At 56.2% G+C, this 14,377-nt stretch overlaps 1 long non-coding RNA gene across 1 annotated transcript; it reads left to right on the top strand.

The window, feature by feature from the left end:
• Positions 1-414: 414 nt before the first annotated feature.
• LOC134732868 (uncharacterized) lies at positions 415-6,122 on the top strand. The gene is made up of 3 exons (XR_010116390.1): positions 415-2,616; positions 3,294-3,442; positions 4,227-6,122. It is a non-coding gene; the product is annotated as an uncharacterized lncRNA (long non-coding RNA).
• The last annotated feature ends 8,255 nt before the right edge of the window (positions 6,123-14,377 follow it).

The raw sequence follows: 14,377 nt of genomic DNA, 5'->3' as shown, positions 1-14,377 counted from the left end.
AGGCGTGTCGGGACCCGGGTGTGGGAAACCGCGGGCGGAGGGGACGGGAGGACGGGCCTGGCAGTAAGAGGGGAGCGCAGGGGCCGGGCACGGTCACCCCCAGGCCCGACGGCCCCGGGGAGCCTGTTTTGGGCGTAGGCCACCCGGGCTGGATCGAGCACGGTCGGGGAGGATGAGGGCTGGGTCAAGGCCCTCGGCTCTGCCGGGAGGGTGGGGGGCCGGTCTGGGGCGTCCGGGCAGGGAACGGGGCCGGGGCTCTGCGTCCACAGCCGGGCCGATGGGCCACGGGCTGGGAGGGCGGGTCGGGGCTCGGGGGTCGGGCTGCGAGGGCGGGTCGGGGGTCGGGGCTCGGCCTGCGAGGGTGGGTCAAGGGTAGGGGCTCCCGGTCAGGGTCGCGCTCAGCACTCAGCCGCTGTCCCTGCTGACAACCTTCTAGACCCGCGGGGCGCAGCGGACCAGCCACTCCCCCTCCTTTTCCGCGGGTGCAGCTCCCGGGCCCAGCTACAGCGCCCGCACCCGCCCCGCGCACAGCTCCCGGCAGCCCCCGCGCCGCCGCCGCAGCTGGACCACAACTCCCGCCATGCCGCGGGGCGCAGGGCGCCGGGGCGTGTGGCCCACAAGGCTTTGCGCGCCGGCGGGGCCGCTCTAGCCCGCGGTCCCGCAAGTTCGCGGCGGGCTGATGAGGGCTCGGGGCGGGCGGCGCGGAAGTCCTGGCGGCTGCAGCGCCACGTGGTCGGTCTCCTCGTGTTCTCACTGCGGGGCGCCCCGGCTGCCCTTGCGTAGGGCCTGGCACGGGGCGGCCGAGGGGGCGTCCCCGCTGCAAGTCGCCGGGCGCGCTGGTCCGGGGAGGCCTGGCCGTTCACCCAGGGAGCCTGTCGTCCCCGGGCGTCTCGCGTTCCCGGGCGGAGACTGGGAAGCCGGGTCCTGTTCCCCGGCGCTGGGCTCGCTGCGGGGGTCGGGGCCGCACGGCCGGGTCGGGGATCCAGGTTCCGGGACGCGGATTCTGGATTAGGGGTTGCCGGGCTTCCGGCCGGCTCCGCGGGGTCTGGGTCACCGGGAGGCCGTGGCTGTGTTGGGGGCGCCCGGACGTCAGTCCCAGCAGCGCGAGGGACGAGGGCGCTCGTTAGTTCCACACAGATTTACTTATTAACGGAGTCTCGCTCTGTCGCCCAGGCTGGAGTGCAGCGGCGCGATCTCGCCTCACCGCAACCTCCGCCTCCCGGGTTCACGCCATTCTCCTGCCTCAGCCTCTCCGAGTAGCTGGGACTACAGGCGCCCGCCAGCACGCCCGGCTAATTTTTTTTTTTTGTATTTTTAGTAGAGACAGGGTTTCACCGTGGTCTCGATCTCCTGACCTCGTGATCCGCCCGCCTCGGCCTCCCAAAGTGCTGGGATTACAAGCGTGAGCCACCGCGCTCGGCCGGCCTTTTTTTTTTTGAGACAGAGTCTCCCTCTGTCGCCCAGGCTGGAGTCCAGTGGTGCGATCTCAGCTCACCGCAACCTCTGCCTCCCAGGTTCAAGTGATTCTTCTGCCTCAGTCTCCGGAGTAGCTGGGATTACAGGCACGCGCCACCACGCCCGGCCTTTTTTTTTTGTATTTTTAGTAGATAGTGTAGCAGGAAGAGCCGCAGACAAAACTCTTCAGACACCGAGTTAAAGAAGGAAGGGGTTTATTCGGCCGGGGCCGTGGGCAAGACTCCAGTCTCAAGAGCTGAGCTCCCCGAGTGAGCAATTCCTGTCCCTTTTAAGGGCTCACAACTCGGGGTGCGTGTGAGAGGGTCGTGATCTATTGAACAAGCAGGGGGTACGTGACTGGGGGCTGCATGCACCGGTGATGGGAACAGAACAGGACAGGGATTTTCACAGTGCTTTTCTATGTACATGGAATCTGTAGATAACATGACCAGTTAGGTCAGGGGTCGATCTTTAACCAGGCCCAGGGCGTGGCACCGGGCTGTGTGCCTGTGGATTTCATTTCTGCCTTTTAGTTTTTACTTCTTCTGTCTTTGGAGGCAGAAATTGGGCATGAGAAAATATGAGGGGTGGTCTCCTCCCTTAACAGAGTTTCGCCATGTTGGGCAGGCTGGTCTCAAACTCCTGACCTCAGCTGATCCCCCCCTGCCTCATGCTTGTTATTTTGACACAGTCTCACTCTGTGGCCCAGGCTGGAGAGCAGTGGCGTGATCTCCACCTCCCGAGTTCCAGTGATCCTCCTGCCTCGGCCTCCCAAAGTGTTGGGACCACAGGCACACGTCATGCGTCTGGCCAGCACATCTTTATTGAGTGCCTGCGGTATGCCAAGCGCTGTTTTAAGTGCCAAGGAGACAGCAGAGTGCAAAGTGGGCTGACCTCAGTCCGAAGGAGCTTCCATTCCAGTGAGCAGCAGGGAAGAGAGACCAGGAGCCGGGCTAGTCATGCCATAAACCCCGGGCATAATACTGAGGCAGTGCTGTGCAGAGAAATGGGGCAAAACGCCCTCACTTGCAGCGCACGCCACCTCGTATTGTAAAGACTCCCATCTTGGCTGCCAGTGTGAGCCAGCCAGCTCACAGATCGCTGCGAACTTCACAGTGGGCCCAGGAGCTGGCATGATCAGCTCCAGCCCTGCTGCAATAGGTGAGGCATGGAAAGTGCTGCTGGGAAGAAGGAAAAGGCAGGGAAGGGGGCAGGCAGCATGACGATAGGCAGGTTGCAGTATCAAATCTGTGGTCCTGATAGGCCAGGCATGGTGGCTCACGCCTGTAATCCCAGCACTTTGGGAGGCTGAGGTGGGCAGATCACTTGAGGTCAGGAGTTTGAGACCAGCCTGGCCAACATGGTGAAACCCCATCTCTATTTCTTTTCTTTTTTCTTTTTCTTTTTTTTTGAGACGGAGTCTCGCTCTGCTGCCCAGGCTGGAGTGCAGTGGCACGATCTCGGCTCACTGCAAGCTCTGCCTCCCAGGTTCACGTCATTCTTCTGCCTCAGCCTCCCATGTAGCTGGGACTACAGGCGCCTGTCACCACACCTGGCTAATTTTTTGTATTTTTAGTAGAGACGAGGTTTCACCATGTTAGCCAGGATGGTCTCCATCTCCTGACCTCGTGATCTGCTCGCCTCGGCCTCCCAAAGTGCTGGGATTACAGGCGTGAGCCACCGCTCCCGGCCCCATCTCTATTAAAAAATACAAAAATTAGCTGGGTGTGGTGATGGGTGCCTGTAATCCCAGCTACTCGGGAGGCTGAGGCAGGAGAATCGCTTGAACCCACGAGGTGGAGGTTGCAGTGAGCTGAGATTGCGCCCCTACCCTCCAGCCTGGGCGACAGAGCAAGACTACAACAAGAAACAACAATCAATCAATCAATCAATCAGTTCCAAGGAAGATCTTGGAGGTGGAGAGATTTGATCAAGGCCTTCCCGTAGGGGAAGGGAGTTGGACCGGGTGTACCAGGCAGAATGTACGGTGAGTGCAGAGGCTGAGTCTGGAGGGACCAACGCAGCCAGAGACGGCAGGAAGGGCCTGGGCGTGTAGGACCTTGCAGGCTACAGCAGAGCCCACAAGGACCCCTCTCCAGCCCCCCAAATCCTCAGAATACAAGCCCTTCCTTCCTCTGAGCTTCGGTGTCCTCGTCTGTAACATGAGGACTTGCCAGGCATGGGCTGGGTGCCCAGCAGAGCCTGAGAGCTGGTCCTGTCCTCACTGTCCCACGGGGACAGCAGGCTCTCTCTGGATGAGGATGGAGGGGAGCTGGCAGGTTCTCTGTGTCCTCGCGGGAAGAACAAGCCTTCCTTGTTAGCGTCTCCTGGGAACAAAGGGGTGGGCAGCCCCATGGCACGTGAGTCTGAGTCGGGGCTGGCCGCCGGACAAAGGACAGCAGTGAGCAGCCTCTGGGAAGTGGGGAGTGGCAGATCGCGGAGGCTGGGGGCACGAGCTGACCCTGGACGGGCCGGCAGCAGCACCCACAAACACCTGGCCTCCCCCTCCTGCTGTGCTGTGTGCCAGGGACACAGAAACAGCAGGCCGTCGGAGGAACCCGGGCTCCTGGGAGCTGCTTCCCAGCTGCCGCAGCCTCGTCTGCAGCCCAAGGATGTGTTTTAGGAAAGAATGGCGGGAACTTGGGGCTGGCACCGTGGCTCACACCTGCCCTCCCGGTGCTTCAGGGGGCTGAGGTGGGAGGATCGCTAACCCCAGGAGGTCGGGGCTGCCTCATTCCCATCATCCTCTGATCATCCTTCTCCACCATCAGCGAGCTGTGATGGCGCCAGCCGGGATGGCAGAGTGAGACCTCGTCTCTAGAGAAGACAACAGCGGGACTTGGATCAGCAGCAGCCACAGCAGTCACGTCCGTCATCTGGACTATTGTAGAGCTTCGTTCCACTCGCCGGCTCAGCAGGTGCTCACTGTGCATCTGTCTGCGCAGGCGGTGTTTGGGATGCCCAGGGCGCCACGGGGCTCCGGCATGCTCGGCTCCTGCCTCTTTGTGTTCCTATGTGTGCACGCATGTGTGTGCTCACCTGCCTGTGTGCTGTGCGGGCGTGTGTGTGTACCCGCGCCTGCCTGTGTGTGCCTCGTCTGCGTGTGCACCCACGTGGTGTAAACGTGCGCCTGCATGTGTGTGTATGTGTGTTACATGGTAGAGCACGGCAGTGACCTTCCATAAACAACTAAGCAGGTCAGCAGGTCTTCCTCCAGGTTGAGGTCGCATCCGGCCTTTCAGGACCCTCCCTGCTCTCACTCCCGTCCACCCCACAGTGTCTGAGAAAATCTTGTGAGTTCTGCCTCCAAGACAGGCCCAGAACCCACCTGCCCCTGACCATCCCACGGCAGCCCCCAGCGCAGGCCCCGTGGTGCCCACCCGGGCTGGTGTGGTTGCCTCCCCCGGGCTTCCCTACCCCCACATTCCTACCCGAAGTCGATTCCTTCAGACCCAAGTCAGGCCATGGCCTCCTCTGCTCCAGCAGAGGCCTCCGTGGCTCCCACCTTGCTCAGGGTAAACCAAGTCAGGCCGTGCCCTCCTCTGCTCCAGCAGAGGCCTCCGTGGCTCCCACCTTGCTCAGGGTAAACCAAGTCAGGCCGTGCCCTCCTCTGCTCCAGCAGAGGCCTCCGTGGCTCCCACCTTGCTCAGGGTAAAACCCTGTGTCCTCTCCGTGTCCTCAGGGCCCTTCACGACCTGCTGAGTCAGCCCCGCCCTCCCTCCTCCTGCTCTCCCCTCCTCACCCTGTGGCAGCCACCCTGGCCTCCTCACTGCTCCTCCGCCTCGCCAGGTGCGGTCCTGTCCCAGGGCCCTTGCACAGCGGTGCCCTCCCCAGACATCCCGTAGATGTCTGCACAGCTGGGCATCCCTTAGAGGTCCTCACTTCCTTCAGGCCTTTGCTAACGTTTCACCTCTTCAGGGGCCTTCCTGGCCACCGTATGTGAAGTCCCAACTCTCTGCCCTGAGGTTTCCTTTCTGTGATCACGTCACTGCACACTCCAGCCTGAGCACAGACTGAGACCCTGTGTCAAAAATAAGAGGCCGGGCGCGGTGGCTCACGCCTGTAATCCCAGCACTTTGGGAGGCCAAGGCGGGCAGATCACTTGAGGTCGGGAGTTCGAGACCAGCCTGACCAACATGGAGAAACCCTGTCTCTACTAAAAATACAAAAATTAGCTGGGCATGGTGGCGGGCACCTGTAATCCCAGCTGCTCGGGAGGCTGATGCAGGAGAATGGTGTGAGCCCGAGAGGCAGAGATTGTGGTGAGTCAAGATCACGCCATTGCATTCCAGCCTGGCGACAAGAGTAAAACTGTCTCAAAAAAAAAGAAAAAAGAAAAGAAAAAAATACATAAAACAAGAGAGACATGTGTTCACGGCATTATTTGCGGTTGTCCGAGCTAGAAGCAGCCTAGAAGCTCCGAGTAAATCCTGGCATCTTCATGGGATGGAGCGTTGCCCAGCAACAGAAGTGAGTGATGGACAGGTGTCACCGACACCAGGACCGATCTCACAGGCAGGGTGGGGGGTCTCATGAGTGCACTGTCCCCTTCCTGTGCCGCACAGAAGAGGCAAAGCGGGGCCTGGCTTTACAGGCAGGATGGCAGTTGATGGGTGGAGGGAAGGAAGATGGCTGCAGGAGCACCAGGGGCTTCCGGGGGGCTGGAGACACAGTATTGATCCCAGAGCCAGCCCCATGGGGATGATTGGTCCCAGAGCTTCTGGGGAGCTGTGAGAGGAAGAGCCGATGGCTCTCTACTGCAGGGTCTTCCGCAGGCCCTGTGGACATCCCAGGTGGGGCGGTCCCGGCCACTGCAGGCTGCTTAGCGGCATCCCTGCCCCCACTCACTCCATGCCAGGAGCTCCCCCAGTCGTGACGACCACAGGTGTCCTTGGACACTGCCCAGCGTCCCCTGGGGGCAGTCACCTGGGTTGGGAACCCCTGGTCTGTTGATTTCAGCCCACCATGATCTCATAGCTCCGTGTCACTGGAACCAGGGTGAGCCTGCGTGCCTGGGGTTGTGGTGAGGGGACTCAGGCAGGTGGAGGTCTGTCGGGGAGGAGCCTGTGCTAGACACAGTGGCCGCCGGGACGGGCATCTGTAGGGCTCCCCATGGTCCTGTCTGAAGAGCTGGCTCTGGCTGACATGGAGTGGCCTTTTGGGGCTAGGACAGGCGTCCCAGGGACCCCCGAGGAGGCGGGGGTGCGTGTGGGGGGAGGATGGGGCCCTGGACTGGGCCGTGGCTGTGGGATGGAGAGCAGCAGTCAGCTGCTGGGTGGGCTTTGGACCCAGGAAGCGGCCCCAGGGGTTTGGCTCCAAGTCAGCGTGGGTCTGGAGGTGCCATTTGCTGGAGTGAGGGAAGGCTGGAAGAGGATGTTTGAATGATAAGGGGCCAGATGCCCTTGTCTTCAGAGTGACCCTGTGGAGTCAGGCTGACATATACCCATTTTTCAGAGGAGGAAACAGATGCACAGCGGTGCAGTGACTCATCAGGGACCACACAGTGCCTAATCCAGAAACCCTGGTTCATGGGCGGAGGAGGTCTGCCTGGGAAATTCACTGCAGGAAATCGTAAAGGAGGATAAGTGGGAATAGCCTCGGTGCCCGTCGAGGGGCAGGGCTGGGGCAGTCTTATGAAGGCAGCCAGGGTGGGTGACATTGAGACTGGCAGGTGTGGGTGGGCAGGACAGTGCAGGGGCCAAGAACATTCTGGACTTGAGTACTGGGTCCACACTCCTGCTGGCTTTGCGACCTCCGCCTCCGTCAATGGTGGTAGTCATGGAACAGCTCGTGGGGTGGCGCCTGTGAGCACAGAGCTGGCAGCAGAGCCGTTCTGCATGAGTGTAATCTGCTGTATACCAAGGACGCCCTGCCGATCTCACCCTGTACGCAGTAGGCGATTAATAAGTGCCCATCCACTAAGGCAGCATTTCTCCATCTTGACACCATTGACATTTGAGGGTCTTCTCTTGGGAGGAACGGCATTGTAGGTCTCCAGCCACTAGATGCCATCAGCACCCCTGGTCCTGGCAGCCAAGAATGTCTCCAGACATAGCCAAGTGTCCCCTGGGGGCAGCAACACCCATGGCTGAGCACCACTGGCCCAAGGGATCAGTCCTAGGCTCCACGCTCTAGACCTGGGGTGCCCGACACAGCGTCCACAGGCGACAGGTGACGCTGGAGCACTGGAACCATGGACGCTCCACACTGAGGCAGAGAGTGCAAAACATGCCAGGCTGGGAGGACAGCATGAAAAGAAGAGTGTGAAATATCTAACCTGTAATGTTTGTATGCAGAAATGATATTATTTTGGATATAGGGGTTAATAAGATATAATATTAAGATTAATTTCATGTGTTTCTCTTTTTTTGATACAACTACTAGAACATTTAAAAATGGCCAAGCATGGTGGTTCATGCCTGTAAACCCAGTGCTTTGGGAGACTAAGGCAGGGGGATTGCTTGAGGCCAGGAGTTAAAGACCAGCCTGGGCAACATAGCAAGATCCCATCTCCACACACAAAAAAGAAATTAGCCAGAGATGGTGACACATGCGTATAGTCCTAGCTACTCCAGAGGCTGAAGTGGGAAGATCACTTCAGCCCAGAAGTTGGAGGCTGCAGTGAGCTATGATTACACCACTGCACTCTCCAGCCTGGGTGATAGAGCAACATATTGTCTCAAAAGAAAAAAAAAAAGTAGTAGGTTCTCAGTCTGTTTCTGGTGGGCAGTGCTGCTGTGGATGATCAACTTTCTGGCTAGACCATGAGCTTGGTGAAGATGAGTTGGTCTTAGTTGCCATCATCCTTCCCATTATCCTTTCCCGTCATCCTCCGATCATCCTTCTCCATCATCCTCCCATTGTCCTTGCCATCATCCTTCTCCATCATCGTTCTCCATCATCGTTCTCCATCATCCTCCCATTGTCCTTGCCATCATCCTTCTCCATCATCCTTCTCCATCATCCTTCCCACCATCCTTCTCCATCATCGTTCTCCATCATCGTTCTCCATCATCCTTCTCCATCATCCTTCTCCATCATCCTTCCCATCATCCTTCCCATCTTCTTTCTCCATCATCCCATCATCCTTCCCATCATCCTTCCCAACATTCTTCCCCATCATCCTTCCCCATCATCGTTCTCTATCATCCTTCCCACCATCCTTCTCTATCATCCTTCCCACCATCCTTCCCATCATCCTTGTCCATCATCCTCCATCATCCTTCCTATCATCCTTCCCCATCATCCTTCCCACCATCCTTCTCCATCATCGTTCTCCATCATTGTTCTCCATCATCGTTCTCCATCATCCTTCCCATCATCCTTCCCACCATCCTTCCCATCATCCTTGTCCATCATCCTCCATCATCCTTCTCCATCATCCTTCCTATCATCCTTCCCCATCATCCTTCCCACCATCATTCTCCATCATCGTTCTCCATCATCCTTCTCCATCATCCTTCCCATCATCCTTCCCATCTTCTTTCTCCATCATCCTTCCCACCATCCTTCTCCATCATCCTTCCCCATCATCCTTCCCATCATTCTTCCCCATCCTTTCCCATCATCCTTCTCCATCATCCTTCCCCATCATCCTTCCCATCATCCTTGTCCATCATCCTCCATCATCCTTCTCCATCATCCTTCCCCATCATCCTTCCCCATCATCCTTCCCACCATCCTTCTCCATCGTCGTTCTCCATCATCCTTCTCCATCATCCTTCCCATCATCCTTCCCATCATCCTTCCCATCTTCTTTCTCCATCATCCTTCCCATCATCCTTCCCATCTTCTTTCTCCATCATCCTTCCCATCATCCTTCCCACCATCCTTCTCCATCATCCTTCCCCATCATCCTTCCCATCATTCTTCCCCATCCTTTCCCATCATCCTTCCCCATCATCCTTCCCCATCATCCTTCCCCATCATCCTTCCCATCATCCTTCCCATCATCCTCCCCATCATCCTCCCCCATCATCCTCCCCCATCATCCTTCCCCATCATCCTTCTCCATCATCCTTCCCCATCATCCTTCCCCATCATCCTTCTCCATCATCCTTCCCATCATCCTTCTCCATCATCCTTCCCCATCATCCTTCCCCATCATCCTTCTCCATCATCCTTCCCCATCATCTTTCCCCATCATCCTTCCCCATCATCCTTCTCCATCATCCTTCCCCATCATCCTTCCCCATCATCCTCCCCATCCCTCCCATCATCCTTCCCATCATCCTCCATCATCATTCTCCATCATCCTTCCCATCATCCTTCCCCATCATCCTTCCCAGCATGTGACGCCCTCTCCCGGCACCGCCCGCGTTTTGCTCTCCCAGATGTCACCAGAGGGCGCCTGTGAGCTCTGATTGGGATGCGTCCCTGCCCACAGCTCTCACGTCACCCACGCCCCCACAGTCCACAGGCCGTGCAGGACCCGCCGCATCAGCTTCCTCCCGGCTCCTCTTCTCCTCGCTCACGCTGCTCCAGCTGCACGGGGCTCGTCGCTGTTTCTCCTACACACCAGGCAGGTCCTGCCCCAGGGCCTCTGTGCGTGCAGTTGCTGTCAGCCTGGAATGCTTCCCCCGCCTCCCGAGCTTGGCCTCTCCTCTGGTTTCTGCTGGAGCGTCACCTTCTCAGTGAGGCTCCCGACCTCCCAGTTCACATCGCAGACGCTCACACCACCAACCACCCTGTGGCTGACCGTCAGTAACGGCTTGAGACCGTCATTACGGCAGTTACTACTGTTACTGCCTGAGACCATCATTACAAGACTCAACGAAGGGACAAGTGTAGAAAATGATAACAAGAAACAAAAGAAACTTTTATTTTTTTATTTTTATTTATTTATTTTTTTTTTTTTTTGAGACAGAGTCTCGCTCTGTCGCCCAAGCTGGAGTGCAGTGGCGCGATCTCGGCTCACTGCAACCTCTGCCTCCTGGGTTGAAGCGATTCTCCTGTCTCGCCCTCCCGAGTAGCTGGGACTACAGGCATGTGCCACCACACCCGGCTGATTTTATTTTTAGTAGAGACGGGGTTTCACCATGTTAGCCAGGATGGTCTGGAACTCCTGACCTCGTGATCCGCCCGCCTCGGCCTCCCGAAGTGCTGGGATTACAGGCATGAGCCACAGTGCCCGGCTTTGAAACTTTTAAATAGAAATGAAAACTTAAAAGTAACTATTTTAAAGGAAGGGCAACACGGGGAAGAAGAAGAGAGAAAAAAGAAGAAGGGGCCAGGCGCAGTGGCTCACGCTTATAAACCCGGCACTTTGGGAGGCTGAGGCAGGCAGATCACAAGGTCAGGAGATCGAGACCCGCCTGGCCAACATGGAGAAACCCCGTCTCTACTAAAAATACAAAATGAGCCGGGCGTGGTTGCGCATGCCTGTAATCCCAGCTACGCAAGAGGCTGAGGCAGGAGGATCACTTGCACCTGGGAGACAGAGGTTGCGTTGAGCTGAGATTGCGCCACTGCGCTCCAGCCTGGGCAACAAGAGTGAAACTCTGTCTCAAAAAAAAAGAAAAGAAAAAAAGAAGAAAAGAACTCCCTGCTCCTAGAGGGCAAAGGCAGCTTCCTGAGCTTCATACAGCCCTTAGTATTTATTGGGTAACAAGAGCAGGGAGGAGGAGGTAACGATTGAGCAGCTGCTTAATGGATCACAGGTTCATATTGTTACTGACAGGCTTCAATTATGCCTAATCATAAGAAACATTTGTGCCTGGGTGGTGGCAGCCCTCTGCAGCCCTTCTTCATGGCAGACGCAGTTTGTCAGTTTGCCAACATTCTGCATTTAATGGAACAGTTTGCTGTTTACTCATCTAGTGGTATACTGAGTTGATCAGACCCTCACTCTTTCAGCCTCCAACACCCCCCTGTGCCCACGTTTCCTCCATAGCGCGACGTGCCCTCTGCACTCACGTAAGTTTCACTTATCTGCCCGCCTGTCTCAAAGGGAAAGGGAGGATGAGGAACTTGTGTGTTTTGTCTTCTCCTGTTTTCCCAGCACCTGAGCGGGGCCTGGCCCCAAATAAACACTGGCTGAACTCCTAATTACGGTGAAAACAAGGGTCTCAGGAGCACCGACGGCGTCACCTCCCAGGACACCGAGGCCCGGCAGTGACGTCCCTCGCCTGCAGCCGGCAGCTGGGCGGGTGGACGTGGGACTGGTGCCTGGCTTCTCATCCATTCCAGCCTCCCTTTTTTTCACTGTGGGGATTTAGTCTCTTCTGTCGAACAGGCAGGATTAAAATCAGGGCTTATTTGCATGTGTGTCGAATTCATTTGCATCTCATTTGCAAGCTCTTTGCTTGGCAGTTGTGACAAGCTTTGAGCTGAAGACAGAGTTGATAGAATCTGGTGCGATCAGATCAGAAGGGGACTGGAGGCTGGAGGGGCCCCAGCTGGTTCTGGCGAGGCTGCCAGCCCTCAGCGTCCTCACAGCAACACGGGGTCGGCTTGGCCGGCTTCCCGTCCTGTCTTCCCTGTGGTAGCTTTTGGTTCCAGCCCACATAAAATGGGGAAACGGAGGCAGGTGGGGCCGAGTCCTGGCTGGAACCTGGTTGTAGGGTTCTGACAGCCCAAGTCACAGAGGGGAAACTGAGTCAATTGGGGCCGAGTCCCGGCTGGAACCAAGGTCTCTGGCTGTCTGCCCTTAGTGGCTGTGTGGTGTGGCCTGGACCTGGTGACCCGGATGTGAGGAGGGATAGGGTTGGGGGAAGACCTTCTAGGCCCTCGTTCCCTCTGTCTCTCTAGCCCTGGGAGCCCCTGGGGTCCTGCACTTCGGCTGGTTTTGGTGAAGGAGCAGCTTTGGCCGAGGGAGGTTGGGGTGTTTCCTCCTTTCTCCCTCCTCAGCACCCATCCCTGCTGTGGCTCTGGAGTTTGTGCTGCCTCTGGAAACAAGCAAATGGTGTGTCCAGGGTTGGGCAGTGACAGGGCCTGTGGGCTGGGGGCCCTCGTGACTGAGGAAGGGGCCAGCGAGGTTGGTTTGCTGGCAGAGGCATCTCAGATAGAGAGAGCTCAGGCAGAGCCCAAGGTGGAGACCGTCTTAGGGGCTCGAGGGAGGGAAAGCAGGTCCGGATGGTCAGAGTAGAGCGGCAAAGGGCAAGGAGCAGGACGAGAGGGCAGGGGGAGGTGGGGACGAGGCCGTGCAGGGCCTGTGTGCGGCGTGGTGGCGGGTGCCTGCAGTACCAGCTACTCGGGAGGCTGAGGTAGGAGAATGGTGTGAACCCAGGAGGCGGAGCTTGCAGTGAGCCGAGATCACGCCACTGGACTCCAGCCTGGGCGACAGAGCGAGACTCTGTCTCAAAAATAAATAAATACATAAATAAAAATAAAGACCAGCTTCTTTTGAGTGGGGAGGAGGCGTTCTTTTTTTCTCTCTTTTTATTTTTATTTTGATATGGAGTCTCACTCTGTCACTCGGGCTGGAGTGCAGCGGTGTGATCTCGGCTCAGGGCAACCTCCACCTCCTGGGTTCAAGTGATTCTCCCGCCTCAGCCTCCTGTGTGGCTGGGATTACAGACATGCACCACTGTGCCCAGCTAATTTTTTTATTTTTAGTAGAGACCAGGTTTCATCATGGTGGCCAGGCCAGTCTCGAACTCCTGATCTCAAGTGAGCCGCCCGCCTCGGCCTCCCAGAGTGCTGGGATTACAGGCGTGAGCCACCGCGCCCGGCCAAGGGATTATTTCCACAGTGTTCAATTTCATGGATTTCTACCGTTATCTTTACGATCTTCCTTATACTTCCTCTTGTTTTCCTAGCTTTTTAGGTGGAAACTTAGGCCCAGGCTGGAGTGCAGTGGCACAGTCTTGGCTCACTGCAGCCTTGACCTCCTTAGGCTCAAGCAATCCTCTCACCTCAGCCTCCTGAGTAGCTGGGATTACAGGCACACACTACCACTCCCAGATGATTTTTGTATTTTTTATAGAGACGGGGTTTCACCATGTTGCCTAGGCTGGTCTTGAACTCCTGAGCTGAAGTAATCTGCCTGCCTCGGCCTCCCAAAGTGCTGGAATTACAGGTGTGAGCCGCTGTGCCCAGGCTTCTTTTCTCATATAAAAATTTAAAGCAACCTCTAAGCGCTTCTTTAGCTGCATCCTACACAGTTTAATATGTTGAGTTTTTTTTTTTTTTTTTTTTTTTTTTTTGAGACGGAGTCTTGCTCTGTCACCCAGGCTGGAGTGCAGTGGCGCAATCTCGGCTCACTGCAAGCTCCGCCTCCCGGGTTCACGCCATTCTCCTGCCTCAGCCTCTCCGAGTAGCTGGGACTACAGGCGCCCGCCACCACGCCCGGCTAATTTTTTTGTGTGTTTTTTAGTAGAGACGGGGTTTCACCGTGGTCTCGATCTCCTGACCTCGTGATCCGCCCGCCTCGGCCTCCCAAAGTGCTGGGATTACAAGCGTGAGCCACCGCGCCCGGCCAATATGTTGAGTTTTTATAATCATTTAGTTTGAAAATTTTCTAACTTCCTTTGTGATTACTTCTTTGATGCATGGGTTATTTAGAAGTATGTTGTTTAACTTCTAAATATATTTGGGGGATCCTGGATATCTTATTGTTGGTGTTTCTATTTTAATTCCTTTTTCGCCAGATAATATGATCTGTAAGTTTCAAAAGTTTGATATGTACTAAGACTTGTTTTATGATCCTTTATGTAGACTAAACCATTTTGATTAAAAAGTTTTAAAACATTATGCAATACATTAAAATTACATTGCAGGGTGAATTGTATAATTGTATGGTATGTGAATTATATCAATAAAACTGTTAAAAATTACACTGCAGGCCGGGCATGGTGCTTCACACCTGTAATCCCAGCACTTTGGGAAGCTGAGGTGTGTGGATCACCTGAGGTCAGGAGTTTGAAACCAGCCTGGCCAACATGGTGAAACCCCATCTCTACTAAAAATACAAAAAAATTGG

This window comes from Symphalangus syndactylus, chromosome 17, assembly GCF_028878055.3.
Source record: "Symphalangus syndactylus isolate Jambi chromosome 17, NHGRI_mSymSyn1-v2.1_pri, whole genome shotgun sequence".
NCBI lineage: Eukaryota > Metazoa > Chordata > Mammalia > Primates > Hylobatidae > Symphalangus > Symphalangus syndactylus.
Note: the sequence above shows the minus strand (reverse complement) of the source record. Positions and strands in the feature narration are given on the sequence as shown.